The sequence below is a fragment of the Hibiscus syriacus genome, unplaced genomic scaffold (genome assembly GCF_006381635.1).
Source record: "Hibiscus syriacus cultivar Baekdansim isolate YM2019G1 unplaced genomic scaffold, ASM638163v2 tig00112968_pilon, whole genome shotgun sequence".
In the NCBI taxonomy this organism is placed as follows: Eukaryota; Viridiplantae; Streptophyta; class Magnoliopsida; order Malvales; family Malvaceae; genus Hibiscus; species Hibiscus syriacus.
Window position 1 is genome coordinate 261850 of NW_024063428.1, and position 21561 is coordinate 283410.

The 21561-nt window shown below is 33.8% G+C and overlaps 1 pseudogene; it reads right to left on the minus strand.

Moving 5' to 3' along the window:
* Window positions 1–1900: 1900 nt before the first annotated feature.
* LOC120184901 lies at window positions 1901–16398 on the minus strand (annotated as a pseudogene).
* Between the last annotated feature and the right edge of the window lie 5163 nt (window positions 16399–21561).

A 21561-nucleotide genomic window follows, 5' to 3' on the forward strand; every position in this document is an offset into this window, starting at 1 on the left:
TTTATTTATCTTTATTTATTTATTTTATTAGTAGTATATTAATATTTTTTTCTTTTTTCATATTTATTTTTATTTTATCATTTAACATATTTTTTACTCTTTTTTCAGTAGTAATTCCAATCGATCAAAGGTAAGCAATTTGAGTCGGGTTTTTAAATTTTAATTTTTCGTAATTAAAGACAATCCATAAATTAATTGGTACCGAAAGGGCAGTTCAAGGGTGTTAATCCTTCTTTGATTGTAACCGGCTCCCGAACCCGACACATTTATAGTAAAACGCGGATCATATAAGACGGTGTCTGATCCACCTAAATGTTTAAAAATGATCGGTGGCGACTCTAACCCAATTATTCAAGTCGTAGCCGAATTCCGGGCTCAAATGAAAGGCGATCGCGACAATATTCAACTACTCTTGAATTTGATAGACTTGTTTGGTTTGTCGGTATCGTAAAAACTGATTAAATTGATCAAAATTTTAAATATGAAAGATTAAATTATTTTAAATTAAGACTAAATTGATATAATGTTTAAATTTAGGGTCTAAAATTATTATTATTATACTAAATTATGTTAAGCGTCGACGTGATATATTAATAATAATATTTTAGTTGAATGATTAAATTGTAACTTTTTTTTAAAAAAAAAGTAACTCATCTGTAATCAAATTAATAACCGAGTGACATGAGATGCGTATTTTAACCATAACTTTGTAGGTTGTGTAGAATTAAAGACATGGGACCCTACAGTAACAAATGAATGGAACTGAAATGATAACCCGACTATTAGAGGTGAGCAAAATTCGACTCGAAAAATCACATTTTTTGATACGATTCGACTCGGAAAAACTTGACTCGAATTTATTTTGAGTTGGAATTTCATAAACTCAATTCGACTCGAAATAATTTCAAGTTCAAATCGAGTTGGGAAATGCAACTCAAATAACTCGAAATTTTTAGTAATTAGTGGATTTATTTTTTAAGTTTGAGTTGATTCCTTAGACTTTGTATGCCAAATGTATATCACATGTGAAAAAATATGAAGAGATATATTTGTATTGTATATATAGTTATAGAAAGTCACTTAAATTTGAATCAAATAATATTATAAATATTTATAATTAAATTTAAATAGGAACTCAAAAAATTGACTCGACTAAAAAAAATTTCAAGTCAACTCCAAGTTGTAAAATAGGACTCGTCAACTCGAATAACTATAAATTTTTTGACTCGACTCAACTCAACTCGATCGAACGCTAACCCCTATTGGCTATTATATATATAAGGAAAATTTGATCGAGTACGGTGATTAAAAAATGAATTTCAGTGTAAGAAGTATAGAAACTCTAGAGGGTTGAAACTGGATATATATACCTGAAAACTATTGAAAAGTCAAGTAACTTTCGGTGGAAATTACTGGCCAAAACTTTCGGTGCAAATGGTTGATAATTGTCAACAAGTTAGTTGAAAAGTGACATGAGATAATTGCACATTTAGTCCCTATACTTTAGGGTATTTATAAGATTAGTCCTTAAGCTTCAACTATAAATACCTTAACCAATTTAGCTTCAAAACCATCCCAAATCATTCTAGCTTTCTCCCAATACTAGTGAATTTAAAGAGTTTTCTTGAGAGTTGTTTTCTCCTTTTTTATCAAGAGAGAATTGTTATTGTTTTCTCCTTGTTAGATCGAGAGAAATTGTAATTCCTATTTTCTCATAGTAAAATTCTTCTACCGTTGCCCGTGGTTTTTACCCTATATTATTTAGGGGTTTTCCACATAAAATTTGTGTCTTCTTTATCTTTATTTTTATTTTCTATAATTATCAGTTGCGATTTTACTCTATCCGATAGTCGTATTCCGCAACAATTGGTATCAAGAGCCAGATTAGAGTGTGTAATATCTACTTATTGCCTTTGTGGATGCCACCAAAAGGTGGATCCTCTAACATAGGAAAGTAAGAAGGTATTACCCATTCTTTGAAGGTTGCAAGAACTATTCACGATAGTGAAATAGTGGGAGATATCCATAATAGAATCTATGGAAAAAAATTGATATTGAAAAGTTCAATTGGAGAAATTTCTCATTGTGAAAATTAAAGATGAAGGCCATCTTGATGAAAGAAAGTTGTCTAGCGGCTATAAGTGAAAGGCCGGTAAATTTCACATATGATAACAAATGGAATGAGATAGACGGGAATGTTATGGCAAACTTTTCTCCTGTGGTTCGACTAACAACAGTTCGAGCACTCTTGGCAATGTCTGCTACATTGAACTTACATCTAGAGCAGCTAGATGTTAAAACAACTTTTCTTCATGGAAATCTTGAAATACATTTATATGCTCCAGCCTGAAGATTTTGAAGAAAAAGAAAAGAAGAACTTGGTTTGCAGGTTAAACAAATCTCTGTACGGTCTAAAGAAGGCGCCGAGGTATTGGTATAAGAGATTTGATTCCTTCATTATGTGCCTTGGATATAACAGACTTAATGCAAATCCTTGTGCTTATTTCAAGAGGTTTGGTGATAATGATTTTGTTATATTGTTGTTGTATGTGGATGACATGTTGATTGCAGGACCCAACAAAGATCACATTGAAGAATTGAAGGCACAACTGGCTATAGAATTTGAAATGAAGGACTTGGGATCTGTAAACAAGATTATGGGGATGCAAATTCACCGAGACAGAAGTAATAGGAAGATTTGGCTTTAACAAAAAATTACTTGAAGAAGATCTTCACGATTCAACATGCAAGATTGTAAGCCAATTTCTACCCCTCTTCTTTTAACTTCAAATTATCCTCCAGTATGAATCTTAGAAGTGAAGAAGAGAGGATGGAGATGTCTCGAGTACCGTATGCATCGGTAATGGAAAGTTTAATGTTCGCTATGATATGCACAAGACCAGACATTGCATAAGCAGTGAGAATGGTTAGTCGGTACATGGAAAATCCAGGCAAAGAGCATTGGAATACAGTAAAGAGGATCCTGAGATACATCAAAGGGACCTCAAATGTTGCATTAGGTTACGGAGGATCAAATTTACTTATCAATGGGTATATTGATTCTAACTATGCAGGGGATTTGGATAAAAGTAAATCTATTACAGGATATGTGTTCAAAATTGATGGTGGAGTTGTAAGATGGGTTTCAAAATTGCAGTTAGTTGTGGCTACATCCACAACAGAGGCAGAATATGTAGCAACTACACAAGCTAGTAAAGAAGCAATATGGTTGAAGATGCTATTGGAGGAAATTGGGCACAATCAAGAGTATGTCTCTCTATATTGTGACACTCAAAACGCCTTGCATCTAGCAAGGAATCCAACATTTCATTCAAAGACAAAGCACATACAAGTTCAGTACCATTTTATTCGTGAAAAGGTGGAAGAAGGATCGGTAGATGTGCAGAAGATCCATACCAAAGACAATATAGCATATTTCATGATGAATGTTGATAAATTTATTTGGTGACGATCCTCTTGTGGCTTGTCAGAGACATAAGCAACATGAATAGTATAAGGTAGAAAGAATGATGCAAAGATATGATTGTTCCAATCAAATCTTCAAGTGGGAGATTGTTAAAAAGTCAAGCAACTTTCGGTGGAAATTGCTGGCCAAAAATTTCGGTGCAAATGGTTGATAATTGGTAGCAAGTTGGTTGAAAAATGACATGGGATAATTGCACATTTAGTCCTTATACTTTAGGGTATTTACATAATTGTCCTTATGCTTCAACTATAAATACCCTAACCCATTTAGCTTCAAAATCATCCCAAATCATTTTAGCTTTCTCCCTATACTAGAGAATTTAGAGAGTTTTCTTGAGAGTTGTTTTCTATTTTTTTTTATCAACAGAGAATTGTTATTGTTTTTTTCCTTGTTAGATCAAGAGAAGTTGTAATTCCTATTTTCTTATAGTGAAATTCTTCTACTGTTGCTTGTGGTTTTTACCCTATATTATTTATGGGTTTTCCACATAAAATTTGTGTATTCTTTATCTTTATTTTTATTTTCCCAAATTATCAGTTGCGATTTTTCTCTATCCGATAGTCGTATTCCGCAACAAAAACCCAGGTTAATAGTCCCAAATTCTCTTGTTAGTTGGAAGACATACTTAATCAATGATTCTTTGATGGACAACAACTCAAGAAACTCTTTCTTCAACTTGGATGCATCCATTTCGTTATTGCTTCGAGGGACAACTATGACATGTGCTTGTTCTTCCAATATGAAGTTCTCCACATGAAACTTGGGATCGATCCAAGTCTTGTACATCTCCAGGATCTCGTTGTGGCTTATAACCCTAGGTTTGTGAAGTTCCATATGCTCCTCAAATTCCCTTTATCCATCTCTATAGAAATGGGTAAAAGTTTGTCCAAATTTGTCATGTTGTTGGGGATATTAACCACTTTGTCGTATTGTGAAATCTTGGTCATGAAGTTACGTGAGTTGTTTAGGTCGGATGAGATAGGCATTCGAACTCTAAGGGTGCACACATTGTCATATTCTTTCAAGAGATCTTCATCCTGGATAAGATGAGAGGAAATTATAAGAACTCAAAGACATAAACTAACATCCAAGTTGTATATCATAAAATTCTTTAAGTGGTCTAAGCAATAAAAAGGACGGTTGTTCTCTTTAGAGGATTCGGGTTTGAACAGTAGCGTTAGTAAAATGTATTTGTATTTTCAATAGCTCATAAAGATTTTGAATATTGAATTGCCTGTCTAGTACAGTTGGTAGAGTGCAAGGCTCTTAACCTTGTGGTCATGGGATCAAGTCCCACTGAAGGCAATTCATAATGGAGGTCTTCTGTTGAGTTAATCGATTGATGGAATAGGCCAAGAGGGGGGTGAAATGGAAATTAAAATTTTGGTGGAAGCTTTTGCAGAAAATTGAAAAGATTTGCACAGCGATTTAGAGTGGTTCGACTTTCTCAACCAAAGTCTACGTCCACTACCTTAGCTATCCACACTAAGGATTTTCCAACAAATTCACTAATTTTCTCTTTCTTTTGAGGACAATGAGTAACCTTACAACTCTCTCAAGAATTATACCCCAATTCTTGAGCACACTCTTTTTCAAAGAGAAATACACAAATTCATAAACTTACAAGGAAAACCTCACAAGGCAATATGTTTGCACAATTCTAGAACAAGATAAGAACACTAAAAGATAATTACAATTGAGCACAAATTGTGTTCTTGAAAGTAAAATGAATATTGAAAGGAAATTTGGCTTGATTTGCACAAACTTGATGTTTGATGCTTTCTCTCTTATTTCTCTATGATTTCTTCTTTCTTGTTGTTGATCAATGGCTTCAGAACTTGTTTAAATACTCCTTCAAATGATTCTGAACGTTGGAGATGCTTAGTGAAGTCAATATAGCCGTTTAAGTGTGGAAACAATTAATAAATTCAGTTGGGAGCGTCAGTGCATCGATGCATACCCATGGTGCATCGGTGCATCAGTGTAAAATTCAAATATTTTGACCATTAGACCCTTAGTGCATCGGTGCACTAAGAGTGCATCGATGTATCAAGTGCATTCGATGTTTCAAAATAGCCAGAGTGCATCGATGCATTACTGGTGCATCGATGCATCAAATGCATTCGAAGTATTCATTAAAACCCACAGTGCATCGATGCATGGTATGTGCATCGATGCATGTAATGCATTCGATGTTCAATTTATTTCATGGTGCATCGATGCATGGATTGGTGCATCGGTGCATCACTATGAAAAAATGATTTTAGGCTTGATTTTGATTCAAAATACTTTGTGAAAATTGTTTTAAAAATATATTAAGTATAATTTCAATAATCTTTCCCTTTTTGATATAACAAAACATTTGTGTACTTTTAAGATTTTCTTTGACAATCAAGTTTTGAAATCAAGTTTGAAAAATTACTCCCCCTTACTTTAACACTTCTCCCCTTTTAAAACACTTTAACATTTCTCCCCCTTTTTGTTAAATCAAAAAGACTCTAAAATGTTTTAAACAAGGTTTTGAAAAACATAGCCAATTGAAATATATATATATATTATATATATAATATATATATATATTAATATATATATATATATATATATATATATATTATATATATATATATATATTATATATAGCTTAAGCTGCTAAATAAAGATCAAAAGAGATTAGCCATTAGTCCATAATCAATATTAATCAATGAAATGGCATATTGTCATAATGTAACTAGTATGTAAATGATGCAAAAATAAAATTAATAAACATTAAACTCATAATGAAAATTCAAACCAAATATATATAAATATTAAGTTCAAAAATCCATAAAACAACAAATAAGTTCAAAACATCCAACAACCATCAAATTTAAACATCTAGAAACATCAAAAATCAATCCAAGTTTGAAAATCCAGGAAAACATAACAAGGAAACAAATTCACTCCATCGGAGGATCGGGAGGAGGAGGATAATGATCTCGAACTTCAAGAGTGAGAGCGTCCATACGTTCACGCATCTCCCGCTGAAACTCAGTAATCTGAGACTCCATGGAGGCAAACCTCAGATCAAACGACTCTAAGAAAGATCAAAAATAGAGTGGCGTTTGATCTTCTTGTCATACTGGTTCCGATACAGGCTCATCGTCTGGTACATGATCGTAGATATCTTGCATAAGTTGTTGAAACTCGAGATCATCGTCAACAGCCGGTGCCAGAGGAGGAGGAGCACGATAAGAGCTAGGAGAAGCTCGTGAACTCGGATGGTCTAAACATCAGAGATCATCAAATGAAGAAAACGATCATGATGAGATCGTAGAGTACTAACACTAGAGTTTGGAACATAAGGATATTCCACATTTTCATTATCATTATATCCATCATCATCTAACCCAAAATGGAAAGCTATAGTCTCGAGGTCAATATTAATATATTGGCCTAAAAGATAGGATCTAATGTCTATAGTCCCATATTGAGTTTGGTTTTGAATGCATACCGTTTAGAGTAGAAGATGCGGACTAACTGTTGATAGACAATAGGTTTGAGGTTAAACAATTTATCAAACTTCCAAGTTTTAAGAATCGGAAGGTATTCTAAGTCAATATCAATCGTGGCTTAAAGAGAAGGAATACGCTCTTCCCGGATTCTATAGGATTAGAAAGAATTTATGTACCTAGAGTACAATTTGTTTCTACGATGTTCAGGCATATCAAAACAGGATCCTATTAGACTATTAGGTGGGAGGAACGGGATTTGGAAGTTGGTTTGAACGAGAACGACTCGATGACGTTCTAGGGCGTTTGGGATTAGACATGGTTTAGGAATCAGAAAAAAATAACTACAAATTGAAACACATGTATGCAATATAATCAATCCCAAAACTCAATTGAGTCCTCAATAATTCAAGGTTCTCTAAATCAAATCCTAAAGGGCAAGGTTTTGAAAAACATTTGAAAATAATTTTTGAAAAATCATAATATGTATATGAAAACAACATAATTAAATCAAAACATCAAATTTAAAAATTAAATTCAGATTTTCGAATAATTTTTTATTTGGAAAATTCAAAAATTTATTGAAAATTTGGAGTTTTGATGAAATTAGTTGTAAAATCTAGTTTGTAATCATAAACAATCAATGTTCGATATAATGTTCATCCTAGAACTAATTAAAACTAGTCATAAGATCAAGATTCAATAAAATAGGGGTTTTTAGAAAAATACCTTGAAAATTTCGGATTTTGTGAGAATGAGAAGTTGTGTTGCACGATTTGATGATAAGAGCAGGATAAGTAGTTGAAAAGCTAGAAGATTCCGGTAAAAAAACCAAGGATTTAGAGTAATTTTGATAGTAAGGAGAGAGAGAGGAGCGGCGGCCAAAAGAGAGTTTTAAGAGTGTTTTGAGAAAATGAAGAAGAAATAGGGTTTTTATCTAAAAACCCGATGGATGCATCGATGCATGGCCTTGTGCATCGATGCACATTCAAGGCGTGCATCGGTGCACCTTCATGGTGTATCGATGCACATTCAAAGGGATACATCGATGCACTATTAAGTGTATCGATGCATGAAGCACAAAAATGACAAAAATCCATTTTAAACACTAAAAAATGCTAAATTAATTAGCTCTAGTGGTATTGTCAACTCATATATTGAAAATTAATCATGTTCAATCAATCAAATTAATCCTTAAACAAAATTTGAACATAAAATTAATTTTCATTTATTCTTAAAAATGTTAAAATTATTTTAAACACTAAGTGATGATAGGTCAGTTAAACCTAATTCTCTCCTAAGTGTACAAAATCTTTCTTTGTCTAAAGGTTTTGTAAAGATATCCGCTAATTGGTGCAAAGTATCAATAAATTCTAGAGCTACATCTTCTTTGGCAACATGGTCTCTAATGAAGTGATGTATAATTTCAATATGCATAGTTCTAGAGTGTTGGATGGGATTTTTACTTAGACAAATAACACTAGTATTGTGACACTTGATAGGAATGGTACCTACTTCAAATCCATAATCAAAAAGTTGTTGTTTCATCCATAAAACTTGTGCACAACAACTACCGGCTGAAATGTATTCCGCTTCAGTGGTAGATAATGCAACACAATTTTGTTTCTTTGAAAACCAAGAAATCAGCATATTTCCAAGGAATTGACAAGTACCGGAGGTGCTTTTCCTATCTAATTTGCATCCTCCATAATTTGCATCAGAGAATGCATGCAAGCTAAAGCTAGAGTCTCTTGGATACCAAAGTCCTAAACTAGGAATGTCCTTAAGGTATCTAAAGATCCTCTTAACAACTAGTAAATGTGATTTCTTAGGGCATGATTGAAATCTAGCACATAAGCAAACACTAAACATAATGTTCGGTCTACTTGCAGTTAGATAAAGCAAAGAACCAACCATTAACCTATATAATTTAACACATCTACACATTTACCTCCTTCATCTATGTCAAGGTTTGTTGATGAGCTCATTGGAGTGTCATGCGGTTTCCCATTTTCCAGTCCAAACTTCTTAAGCATGTCTTTGACGTACTTAGTTTGATTTATGAAGATGTCATCTTTTCTTTGCTTGATTTGGAGTCCAAGAAAAATGAGAGCTCCCCCATCATGCTCATCTCGAATTCACTTTGCATTAACATTGAAAATTCTTGGAAAAGAACATCATTAGTAGAACCAAATATTATATCATCAACATAAATTTGAACTACTAATAAATCTTTACCTTTATGCTTTAAAAACAAGGTAGTGTCAACCTTCCCTTTGAAAAAACCTTTTTCAATTAAAAAGTTGACAATCTTTCATACCAAGATCTAGGAGCTTGTTTTAAACAATAAAGCGCTTTTGTCAATTTAAGAACATGATTTGCAAATTTTAAATCTTTAAAACCTGGAGGTTGTTCCACATACACTTCTTCCTTTATAAAACGATTTAAAAATGCACTTTTAACATTCATTTGGTATAATTTAAATTCATGAAAACATGCAAATGCTAATAAAATTCTAATTGCTTCCATCTTAGCTAAGGAAGCGTATGTTTCATCATAGTCTATGCCCTCTTCTTGAGTATACCCTTGAGCAACAAGTCTAGCCTTGTTCTCTATTTACCACTTTCATCAAGCTTACTCCTAAATATCATCTAGTACCTACAGTAGATTTATTACTAGGCCTTTCAACTAATGTCCATACTTACTTCTCTCAAATGATTTAACTCTTCTTGCATAGCCATAATCCAATGTTCATCATTTAATGCTTCTTTAACATTCTTAGGCTCTATGCATGAGACAAATGCAACATAATTACAAATATTTCTAAGAGAAGATCGAGTTGTTACCCCTTTGGATGGATCACCTATAATCACCATCCTGACATAGTTGTATCCCTTGGGAAAATACTTCCCTTTCTTCAATGGTGGATTCTCGAGAGGATCTTGAGTTTTCCTCATCTTTTGTTTCTTCCTTTGATGATGGTTCTACAACGTCATGTCCAACGCCATTGTATTTATAACACCTACATCATCATTCAAACAAGAATCCTTCCTCGGAAGGAGATTATCATCGAAAACAACATGTATAGACTCTTCTACAACCAAAGTTCTTTATTAAATACTCGATAAGCTTTAGAATTTAAGAAATATCCTAGAAAAATTCTTCATCACTTTTAGCATCAAATTTGCCAATTGTCTTTACGTTGTTTAAAACAAAACATTTACATCCAAAAAGATGAAATAGCTAATGTTAAGTTTTTTATTTTTAAAAGTTCATATGGAGTTTTCTTTAAAATAGGCCTAATCATTACTCGATTAATAACATAACAACGGTATTTGTAGCCTCCGCCAAAAAATATTTTGGCAAATTGTTTTCACAAAGCATGGTTCTAGCCATTTCTTCTAAAGTTCGATTTTTCCTCTCAACAACTCCATTTTGTTGAGGGGTTCTAGGTGCTGAAAATTATGGCTAATTCCATTTGAATTACAAAATTCAGTAAATCCAAGATTCTCAAATTCAGTTCCATGATCACTCCTAACACTAGTTAAGAGTAACCTTTTTCGTTTTGGATTACTTTTGAAAACGTGATAAATTTTTCTAACGTTCATCTTTAGTACTTAAGAATATAACCCAAGTATATCTAGAATAGTCATCTACCAAGACAAATGCATATTGTTTTCCACCCAAGCTAGTAGTTCTAGAGGGCCCAAAAAGATTTAAGTGGATCAATTGTAATAATCTACTAATTGATACATCGTTAATGGATTTAAAAGAAACTCGCTTCTGTTTTCCTTTAGCACAAGCATCACAAATTTTATCATTATCAAATTTTAGTTTAGGAAACCCTCGAACTAAATCACCTTGAATTAGCCATTGCAAAACGCTCATACTGGCATGTCCTAGTCTCCTAGCCATAACAACTATCATGCTAATCCTTAGCAACTAGGTATAACTTAGTCATTCAATAGAGTCTAAATGCACCATGTAAATGTTTCCTATTCTATAACCAACAAGCATAATCCGATTAGATGCAATGTCAATGACTTTACAACCATTAGTTTCAAATATGACATTGAATCTCTTATCACATAATTGACTAATACTCAAAAGATTATGCTTTAAACCATTCACATATAAATGTAAATGTTTCCTATTCTATAACCAACAAGCATAATCCGATTAGATGCAATGTCAATGACTTTACAACCATTAGTTTCAAATATGACATTGAATCTCTTATCACATAATTGACTAATACTCAAAAGATTATGCTTTAACCCATTCACATATAAAACATTTTTAATTTGTATGGAAGATGTATTACCTATTGTACCTATACCTTCAATACAACCTTTTGAATTATCACCAAAAGTCACTTCTCCTCCATTTTTGGCGTTAAGCTCTATGAACAGGCTTTTTTCCCCGGTCATGTGTCTTGAGGATCCACTATCAAGGTACCATGAGTTTGAATTTGTTTCTCGTGCCTTGTAGCAATGCTCTTTTTCCTACAAACATAGATTAATTTCTAATTTTTGGTACCCAAATTCTTTTGGGTCCATATTCATTAGTTTCCAAAATCCTAGTCCCCTTAGGTATCCATTTGTGTAGAATATCCTTTTCTTTAGTAGTAATGAGTCCTTTAGGAACCCATATACTTCTGACGATTTTTTCATTAGAGGTTCTTTGGGGACCTCTATGATTGTAGGTTTTAAAACTTTTTTCTAACAAAGTTGGATTTTGAATTTTCTCCATTTTCAAAATGTTTTGTTCCAACTTTATCAAAGGAAGTTTTAAGATCATCAATTTTCTTTTGATGGTCATCATTGACCTTTGAAAGTAAATTTTGCAAATCCGAATTTTTCTTTTCAAACTCTTCTAGTTTAATTTACAAATCTTTGATTTTACTTTCAAAATCATTGTTGGTCTTGGATTTGAGCTTATTTTTCATTTTTCAATTTTGAGACATCATTTTTATATTTTAAAAACAATTTCTCATAATTCGAAGCCAACCCATTATATTCCTCTAATAACTCATCATAAGATAAATCATCTAATTCGGATGAGTTAGAGGTTACCTTAGAATCTTCCCCGAATGCCATCAAGCACAAGTTTGCTACTTCTTGTTCCTCTTCATCGGAACCTTCTTCATCGCTCCATATAGCCACATGAGTCTTGTGCTTATTCTTTGATTGACCATTTCTCTTCAATTGTGGGAAATCATATTTAACATGCCCCGGCTTTTTGCATTGATAGCAAATGATAGGGTCCTTCTCTTTTGGTTCATTTTTGAGGCCTTCATTTCGTTTGAATTTTCTTCCTCGGTAAGGTCTCATCATTTTTCTGAACCGTTTGGCAAACAATGCCATTTCCTCATCATCTTCATCTGAATCACTCTCATCTTTTATGGATTTGAGAGGAGCTCCAATGTTTTTCTTCTTCTCATTCTCCTTTGGTGTCTCATCAATCTTATCGATTTCCACCTCATCTTCAAGCATCATTTCATGAGTGAGGAGGGAACCAATTAGCTCTTCAAGAGTTAAGGATTTTAGGTTCTTAGCCTCGATGATTGTCGTCTTCTTGAATTGCCACGATTTTGAAAGTGAGTAAACTAACTTCCTCACAAGCTTTTCGTTTGGAATGATTTCTCCATATGATTTGAGACCATTGATAATCGTTGAGAATCTATCCGTCATAGCTTTGATATCTTCATTTGGTTTCATCCTGAAATTTTCATAGTTATGTGTTAGAAGACTAATTTTAGATTCTTTTACCTCATCAGTGCCTTCATGAGTGACTTGTAGTTTATCCCATATTTCTTTGGCAGTTGTATAAGATGAAACTCTTTCATATTCATCTGGTCCAAGAGAACAAAATATGATATGGATGGCTTTGGAGTTGAGCTGGAACATTCTTGTCTATCCTTCACTCCACAATCTTGGATGGGTGAGAGCTTGATATATTCGTCTTCTAAACAACACCATGCTCTCTCATGTCACTTGCTTGAATGAAATACATCTATTCCAATAGGCATAGTTAAAGAAAGGCATAGTTAGCTCCATTGAAGAAAGGAGGCTTGTTGACGGGCATCGAATCGAGACCGGAGTCGACATTTGAAGTAGAGGCCATTGATGACTTGATAATCCATGTAACTCTTCCCGAATCGACTCAAGAGGCGATTAAACCTTCAAATGAGTGAGGCTCTGATACAAATTGTTGAGTTAATCAATTGATGGAATAGGCCAAGAGGGGGATGAATGGCAATTTTGGTGGAAGCTTTTGTAGAAATTGAAAGATTTGCACAGTGATTTAGAGTGGTTCGACTTTCTCAACTAAAGTCTACGTCCACTACCTTAGCTATCCACACTAAGGATTTTCCAAAAAATTCACTAATTTGTTCTTTCTTTTGAGGACAAAGAGTAACCTTACAACTCCCTCAAGAATTATACCCCAATTCTTGAGCACACTCTTTTTCAAAGAGAAATACACAAATTGCAAACTTACAAGGAAAACCTCACAAGGCAATATGTTTGCACAATTCTAGAACAAGATAAGAAACACTCAAAGATAATTACAATTGAGCACAAATTGTGTTCTTGTAAGCAAAAAATGAATTGGAAATTTGGCTTAATTTGCACAAACTTGATGTTTGATACTTTCTCTCTTGTTTCTCTATGATTTCTTCTTTCTTGTTGTTGATCAATGGCTTCAGAACTTGTTTAATTACTCCTTCAAATGATTCTGAACGTTGGGGATGCTTAGTGAAGTCAATATAGTCGTTTAAGTGTGAAAACAATTAATAAATTCAGTTGGGAGCGTTAGTGCATCGATGCATACCCATGGTGCATCGGTGCATCAGTGTAAAATTCAAATATTTTGACCGTTGGACCCTTAGTGCATGTGCACTAAGAGTGCACCGATGATCATTGTTCGATTTCAAAATAGCCAGTGCATCGATGCATTACTGGTGCATCGATGCATCAAATGCATTCGAAGTTTTCATTAATACCCTCAGTGCATCGATGCATGGTATGTGCATCGATGCATGAAATGCATTCGATGTTCAATTCTTTCCATGGTGCATCGATGCATGGATTGGTGCATCAGTGCATCACTATGAAAAATTGATTTTAGGCTTGATTTGGTTCAAAATACTTTGTGAAATTTGTTTTAAAAATATATTAAGTATAAAACACAATTTTACACTTTTAGTAAGGTTTGAAATTGATCTTGAAAGACTTGGAGTAATATTTTGATATTCAATTAATTAAATCTAATATTCTTAGAAAATCATTTGTAAAATCTTAAAATTCATTTAACTTAATTTGTTATATCGAAACATCAAAATGTTTTCAACATCTTCCACGGAAGCTGCTCTCAACCTGGCGTTGGGGACAGGCTACTACCCTACCTTCCCCTTACCCCATTACATATGGGAATAAGGTCAGCTAATTTTTCATAAAGATTTTGAATACCTTGTAATCACCCCCAAGCTATTTAAAAAATAGTTGTATATCATATTAGTAGTTTCCATAGCCTTGGTTTTTAAGTAGAATCCATTGGCTGGTCTTATTAATAAAATGAGTGTTGTTTTCTTTAGAGGATCCGGGTTTGAGCAACTATGTCTATAGGGTGTGTGTTGTCAATGACTCAAAAAGATTATGAACTGATACTACCTTATAAACTCTCTAGACAATTAAAAAGAATAGTTGTATATCATATTAGTAGTTACCATAGCCTTGGTTTTCAAATAGAATCCATTTACTGGTTTCATTAATAAAAATGAGTGTTTTTTTTCCTAGATGATCCAGGTTTGAGCATCTATGTTTGTATGTTGTTGTTTTGTTGTTAATGACTAAGAAAAATTATGAACATATACTACCTTGTAACGACTCTAGACTACTAAAAAAAGTTGTATATCGTATTAGTAGTTACCATAGCCTTGGTTTTCGAATAGAAGGAACCAGTGAAATTGGGTTTGTCCTCCTCTTTAAAGCCAATCCCTGAGCCTAGAGGATGTGCAGCATCGTACTCGAATATGCACCCAGTGGCGAAGTTCATCATCAAAAACCCATGTTGTCTGCAAACATCTGCTAAGTTCAAGGTCCCATCCACATTGGTAAGAATTGTCTCAGACTTGTGAGATTCACACCAATCAACATTGGGTCTACCAGTCACTCCAGCAGCATTGAAAACATGGGTTGGCCTTATATTTTGAATATCCGACACAAGTGATGATCGATCTTCCAACCGTTCTTGTCCATATTCATAGGGAATATCTTGTTTCTCACATATTTTGAAGACCGGACTTTCGGAGGTCGGAACTATCATTCGAGGTGTCATCGGATCACTCGTAAGCTTTCCTTCTTCGGAATCAACGTGTCGGCCTCCAGGCATCATCAGCATTCTCGGATGTGGAAGCAATGCACTGGACACATCGCCCCACCAATGGGGAATTTTAGTGTACCATTCGATCGTCTTCTTTAAGCCCTCTTCCCAAACAGTTCGCTCGGACCATCCCAAGACCTTCAGTTTCTCATCATCAAGAAAATACCTCTGGTCATTGAATGGCCTGTTATCAACGAACTTGATGCACGTCTCAGGATCCAACGAGAGAAGTTTGCATATATCTTTGGCTACATTTATCACTCTCCTTTCCTTCTTGGTTCCAATATTATAAACATGGCCAACTTCACCCTTGTGAAGAATGACTCCAAATGCCTCAGCCACATCCTCACAATATAAATAACTCCTCACGTTAGAACCATCACTAAGAATAGGAAGAGTCTCTCCCCTCATTGCTAAGAGGATGAACTTTGGAATTAGTTTTTCAGGGGACTGATTGGGACCATAAACATTGTTTCCATGGGTTGTAATCACCGGCAATCCATAGGACCTACCATATGCCATTACGAGCATTTCAGCACCGGCTTTCGTCATGGAGTACGAGTTCGTTGGGAGAAGATGTGATGCCTCATGGTTCCCCACAACCCCATCCTCATCTGTCTCCCCGTAAACTTCATTTGTGCTCACATGGATGAACCTCCTGATCTGGCCAGTGACTTTGCAGGCTTCAAGTAAGAAATGCGTCCCATAGATATTGTTCTTGGTGAACTCAAACCTGTTGCCGAACGAGATGGCGACATGAGTTTGGGCCGCAAAATGCATTATCGTGTCGATAGACTCGGCGACGAGGAGGTAGTTAACAAGGTCGGCACTGCTGATGTCCTCTTTCACAAACTTGAAGTTCGGGGACGACTGGGAGGGATGGAGGTTTTTCAGGTTCGAGCAGTAATCAAGCTTGTCAAGAACAACAATTTTGTAACCGGGGTAGATCGAAATGAGCCGATTAGCCACATAGGATGCAATAAAACCAGCAGCCTCGGTTATAAGGATGTTGTTGGGGATATAAGTAGCCATTATCAAACCAATTCTACCAAAAAGCAAGAAAACTGATCTCAGTAGGCAAAACATAAAAATCAGCACCAACTTGCATAAACAAATACGTGGGAAGTAAAGATAGAATTTACGATCAAACCCACAAGCAAACTGAGTCACCAAAATTTCACCTTTTGCATAAGATTCCACTAGTTGTCTATATATAATTCTATATAACTAAGAAGAAAAAAGCAGCCTTAAAAAAATTATGACCACAATCAGGATGAATCCAAGGTGATGTTTGCCCTTGAAAATTTTAGATTATCATATATTATAGATTGTTTTTTATATTATCTAACGATAACCTGTATTTGCCTCTTAAAACTTTATAAGATCGCTCCCTTCTAAAATTTTGGAAGTTCGTACCCCTCGAAAACATAAGTTGATCATGCCATCAAATGCAATAAAATCATATCACCTCATCAAACTGAACTGCAATTTATCTTCACATTTACTCTACCACCTCAATTAACTACCATGTCAATGTGTGCAATCAGAGTTCAACCAACAGAGAAAATATTATCCATAAGTTGATGATTTATATCAACAAGATCAAAGGTAAGTAGAAAAAAACTTAAAACTTCGAATATGTAAAAGAAAAGAATGGAATGATCCTTTCCCATTCATCATGAAATTGAAAAAAGAGATATAGATCCAGTTTATAAGAAGATGAACCGAAGCTAGAAGTTTTTCTCACATTTAAAGCAGATATAAGAAAACTAAGAAATACCCAGATCATAAAACGGCCTCAGTCGATAGAAAGACACCAAATATTTCAAAGAAACACAAACTTTGATCAAATTTGACATAAAAATGGGAAGAAGCTTGACTTACAAGAGGAAGAGAAGAAACCGATCAAAGTCCGGAAAGAGAAAAGAGAGTTTTTGAGGGAGAGGGAAATATTGTAAACTTCATGTTCAAACACATGTATATAGATGTAGACGGAAGAGACGATTAAGGGGGAGCCATCAAAATTAACATAAATGCTTTTATTGGGTCATATTATCGATTGTTCTATTGTTTCTTTTGCTGTGGGGATTAGTTGGGAATTAAAAAGAACGTCGGGACGTACGATTCAAGTGAAGGAAATCCATGTTGTAAATTTCGGATTTCTTTTCTTCTTTTTTTATGGGTTGGATGTTATCAATTTGTATAACCTTTTAAATCTCTAATAGAAGAAAATTGCATCATTTAATTATAATTTTAATAATAAAAAAGTCACTTTCTTTAACTTAAAAATAAAGTAATACACAAACTAGATTATCTTAGTGGTTAAAGGGACGATTGACCAATAATCAGTTGGTCTAATGAGATGAGACACTAGGTTCCTTAAGCAAGGTCAGGGGTTCGAATCCTAACGTTTGCGAATGGAGCAAATTAGGTTGGGAGGGTCGCCCTCGCCTCTGCAATATACGATCTGGATTAGTCGGTAAATAGATCGGATATCAGTAATTAATTAAAAAAGAATATCAACGATTGTAGTATATTTGAGTGTTTATTGTCAATTGAATGAAAATCTTTGTAATCACTTTAAATTAATAAAAAATCAATTAAAATAAATTATTCTGTCGTTCAAAATTTAAATGGACGTCTATTGTGTTTGGATATAATAAATTTTTAATATCTAATATTTATATGTTCTATCAATTTTATTATAATTCAATAAATTTAATCTTCCATATTTAAAAATTTTATTAATTTTTTATAGATACTTTAAATCAAACGAGCATATAAAATCAAACAGTAATCGGAGAACTACATTCTAACATAGTTTATCCTCTTACTATTATAGTCTTTATTTTGAATCCCAAATATATATAATCATAAGATAATATTTGTATTGGGTTTTAAATATGAATAAATTTACACACCTACATATAAAATATAAAGATGCTCGAACACAATCATCTGAGGAGATCAATATTGTCTTTCCCCTTAGAATTCCTTCTTTTTTTTTTTTTGTGACAAAAGGCTAAGAAATTAACAATTACTAAAGGTTCCTTTGCAAGACTGCTGATCCACGTGAAGTAGAGCATCCATAAACGAGGGAGGTTCTTGCCAGTGTGATAGGCCTACTTCCAGCTCGAAACCATAGTGAGCGAGGGCATGCATCGGCTGTGCCTTTTGCATCGCAGGGGATTGTCTTGAAATTGATAGACCAGCTGTAGCTCAAAAGTTTTTGAATCCGTCTTACGATAGTTGCATTAGTACTCGGACTCGGATTCAGAATCAACTCAATAGCCTCCAAGTTATCCATCTCAACCAGAATCTGCAGGATACCATAATCCCAAGTAAGGCGAAGACCATCCAACAGTCCCCACAGCTCGGCACTAAGGACAGAACAGCAGCCGATGTTCCTGTTGTAGCTCATAATCCAAACGTCAGCATTGTCACGAAGCAAACCACCACTCGCAGCATCTATAGACGGTTGTTTAACGGAACCATCTGTGTTTAATTTGAAGGTTCCAATGCACGGCGGCAACCAGTGAAGGTTCCTAGGATCTCGAGCAGAAGTTTGGGGCGGCGTCCTAGCTCTGGCCAAATAAAAATTATATTACGACATAATTTACCAATATATATTAAAAGCATATTTACCAATATTACTATATAAAATTCATACCTAATATAGTAGCAATAAATTCATACATATTTACAAAGCATAAATTATATTATACCATATTTATCAATAGATTTTGTCATATTCTTAATTTAAATAAATATAAATATAAATTTTTATCAAAAAATTCATGTTTATAGTTAATAATTTTATTATTTTAGTGACTAAATACTAATTCCTAATTATCTTATTTAGAGATATATGAAAATATGAAGGAAAAAAAATAAAACTCTTACGATATTTATATAATATATATATAATTTTGAATATGTATATATTTTCTATAATTTTAGTAAGATGCTATTTAAAATTATGTATAAAAATATGAATAATTATTATTTTTACTAAATACTGATATTTAATTGACTAATTCAGATTAAATATTATAAAATTTAATATAAAAAATTGTAATATTAAGATTTGAACTCTTACTTTATTAAAAAAATATATAAGATTACACACAATCAATATAAATATTGTGTATATATTCTATGTATTGCGTACTATACCTAATAATATAATTTGAACTCAAATTTCCTCAAACTATTTTTTATGATTAAAAGGTAATATATGTTTCTGATTTTAAATGTGGATAAATTCATACATGTCACACTCCGAACTTGGGGGCTAAAATAAAGTTTGAATCAAATTCATCTTATGGGTAAAGTTCGAGGACCTAGAGCATAATTTGATCATTTCTCAACTAAAGTGGATTTTTAATGCTCCCACTTACCTAGAAAACAAATGCTCACCTTCCCAATTTAGTAACCCCTCTCTCTCCTCTTCCCATAGTTTTAGAACTGGATCGGTTAACGAACCGGTTATTCTATCGATTTATTAGTTCAATCGATCGAATCGGTCCGATCGATCGGAAGAACCAGACGATGTCATAATTATTTAAAAAAATTAAATAAAAATACTAAAAATATTTAATAAAAAATAATTTTGTATATCACAAGTCATATTCAAAGCAAGTCATAACATATATGAGTTAAAAACCATAAAATCAAGTGAAACAAAATGATTCAAATTAACTACAACATAATATTTAAGGTAAAACATATTAAATATTAAATATAATTATATAACTATAATTAAAAAATAAATTTGAGGCTAAAAAAATCATAACAAAATGATATTGTTTGGTTTAATTTTTTTTTAAAACAATCTCACATGGCTAAGAAACATAGAAGAACATCTCAAAAGTCTAAAGAGTAAAAATATGAGAACAAAACAATCTTACATGGCTAAGAAACATATAAGAGCATCCAACTAACTTCTATAAATAATATATGTAATTTGACATTCAAAATCCTTTTGGTGAGCATAGAGTGAACTATTCTTTCACTTCAATTAAGCTCAAATTTTAGGCTTCAATCGAGCTTCTAAATTTTTTTTGAGTTCAAGCCTTTTCGAGTTCAAGTTTCAATATTATATTTCGAGTTCGAGTTGAAATTGATAATTTTTAGTTCGTGAGTTCGAGTCGAGTTGAGCTTACTTTTAAAGTTTGAGTCGAGCTCAGCAATACTCGAGTTCGACTTGGCTCATTTAACAAACGACGTCGTTTGGTTTAATTTTAAAAAAAAAAAATTGGCGGTTTTTTTTCCGGTTTTTAGCCGGTCCGGTTCAACGGTTATGGCAGGTTCACTAGTAACGGTTCAACCGGTTTAGTTTAAATCGACTATGCAACGGTTCTCGGTTGAACCGGCCGATCCAGTCCGGTTTTCAAAACAATGCCTCTTCCTTCAAAATTTTTTGTCTCTCTTCAAGAAAGCTTTCACTGTTGTTTCGTCATATTCTTGTGCTCCATTGTCTCACCGCCAGCGTCACCATGTTCCTGAGGTTGTTTCGAGTTGATCGGTGTTACAATTGTTGTCGGTGGCCGTGGTGTGAAGGGGTTAGTGGGAACATGTAACCAACCCTCTGTCGTTCTCTGTCATGAAACAACAACACCAATAAGTAGCTCAAAATCATCTGAGAAGAATTCTGGAAATTTTGGTGGTCATCCAACCACCGTAGGTCCCCCCATGACCCCACTCATCGCTCCTTATACATGGGGTTGCTTTTCGTCTAGGAATTCTAGAAACCGATCTGAACCGGTTTGGACTAGTCTGGACGAGACTGAGCTGAGTCGAGCCACAAACCGAGTCTAGCCGATCACCTGAACCGAGCCACAGATCAAATCGAGTTGAGAACCGAGTCAAGTTGACCGCCCGAATTGAGTCGTATCGTTGATTGTTGACAGTCATTGACCTTCGTTGATCAATCATTGACTTTTTAGATCACTTGTCCGGATGTTTTTTTACGTATTGAGTCTTTTTTGGGTTTATTTTGTCAAATTCGAACTCAATAAACTATTATTTAACATTTTATCTTCAGATTTGATCCATTTCTCTGATTAAGTTCCATTTCTAATGCAATTTTTTTTCTATATATCTGAAATATTATTGAACGTTGAATTAAAATTCAAGGGCGATTCAATAGAGTTTAAATGGTCGACTGATGTAGCTTAAAAATCGAGATAATATGTTACT